Raw genomic sequence first — 2,114 nt, 5'->3', positions numbered from 1 at the left:
GTCTCTCTGTGTAGAATGGGGTTAGCCCGAAGTGATATAATGTATAGCCCTGTTGTGGTTCAGGGTCTTTCATCTTTCAGCTGCCTGCGTGCATGTTGGAGGTGCAAGATAACTGAGCGTGTAATGTTAATTTTTACCTGTGTTCATTGAATAAATCAGCACTGTTTTGAAGTTACTTGGACTGCTTCGTCTCTCAGAGTTAGCATGGTAAAAAGTATCGGAGACAACACAGTGAATATGTCCCTGCTGTAGCAGCTGTTTCCTGTTGTGCTGATGAGAGTGTTCCCACTGAGGCTCCAGCTTTCCAGTGTGCCAATGAAAGCGCCCATGCCAAAGAACTCTGTTCCTGAGCGGGTCAGCTGGGATGCCAGCACCACACCTTTCTCTGTTCCTGGTTTGGTGGATGCTGCACTTGTTCCAGTTCACCAGCAGGTAATCACCGCCCCTGGTTCTGTCCCCAAGGGGCTGACTGCCTAAAAGCATTGTCTGCCCTAGCCTCTGGGTGGGTCCACGATGACTTCCCTATAGGTCAGATTGGGCAGGAGGCCACATAAAACTACGAAGTCCAACATTGTTTTGGCAAAGTTACACACTGACTCAATATTAATTTTGGTGACCTCTGACTGGCATAGACTCAGTGCTGACGTGAATAACAATCTTACTGTATTTCTGTTCCTTAGTCAGCAGCTCTGGCCCCAGGAAAGCATTTGACTGTGGCCGCTGGTGTCTCTAGCTTTACGTTTCTGATATGGAGTCACCAATTACCAGAAGTGGTTTCTCAGCAGATGTGTCGCTAAGAGGAAAATCAATTTCAATGAACTGGCTGGTGATGAATCATGGGTGTTTGTTTCAAGTTATGACTCTTTTGAACAGTCACCCAACCACATGGCTAAGATCCTGACTGCTTCGGAAGCACTGGGGGTGCAGCTAGCTTGGAGTGAGCTATGTCTAGGAGGCCCCACACTGGTTACATGGTCCTGGCTAGATGGCGTGTTTTCCATAGTGCGGAGCCACACTTCCAATTATGTGAGCTTCGCCTCCAATGACGCTAGCATCTGACATTTATTATTAACTACATTATTGCTAAAGGAGCAAGAGGAATAACTGAACATGTGGCACACCAAGCTAGAAATAGAAAGAGAGTAAGTCATTGCTCTCAACTGAGAGCTTAGCTAGCTTAGCTAGCTGACCTAAAGTAGCAAGTTAAATTTGGAAATTAGCAAGATATTCTGTAACACAGGTGCTTATGTAGTGCAGGCATATGTTGTGGCTCAAAACATTTGCTGATGTTCAGATAAAACTAGAAATCTATGAGCTTAAATTGTGAACATGGTGCAGACACATTAAACAGAAAGTGAATACCATACCACAGGAACAGGAAACTCAGTCCGCCAGCATGTAATATAACTTAGATTTTTTTGTGTTATTCAACTTTGGTCTTTTTGCCAGATTCCTGCTTTGTTATACCTTGGATGAGAAATATCATTTAAAATTTAAAACAGACCAAAGACTTTAGGGTTTTTCATTTTCATATTTTTTTAAGGTGACTTTTGTAATCTTTCAGCTTCTCCATTGGTTTTTCCACAATAATCCATAGGGTCATTTTTAAAGAGAGTACAGTTTCTCAATGTCTCAGTTTTACTACAGTTGCCATCATTGACTTCTCCCTTTAATCCAATCACCAGCACCAGTACATTTACCAGAGTGATAATGTTACTACAGCTGATCACAGAAGAGGATCACAACAGGGTCACTGCTGAAGACTGAATAGCAGAAAACATGTTGTCTTTTATAAAGAAGGTTGTTTCTTGCCATGAGTGTGATTCCTCTGTGATCTTGACTTGATAAAGCTGAAGCACTAATTTTAACTCATTAAAGGTTCCACAGGTCATTGGTTGTCCAAATGTGAATTCTCCAAGGTTTGAGGCTGTGGTGTGAAAAAATAGAATTATATAAATCTTTGTCTCAAATAGAGAGAAAAATACACAAGCACATGAACCATTAATGATAATTATCTTTTGCATTTTCAGGCGGACATTGTCATTCAAGATGGCGGACGTGACGGTCGCATGTGCACCTGGAGCTCCTGTGTTTGCCAAGGGTCGATTAAAACC

Source organism: Monopterus albus, unplaced genomic scaffold (genome assembly GCF_001952655.1).
Source record: "Monopterus albus unplaced genomic scaffold, M_albus_1.0 scaffold733.1, whole genome shotgun sequence".
NCBI lineage: Eukaryota > Metazoa > Chordata > Actinopteri > Synbranchiformes > Synbranchidae > Monopterus > Monopterus albus.
The sequence above is the reverse complement of the archived record's forward strand: the minus strand, read 5'-3'. Positions refer to the sequence as shown.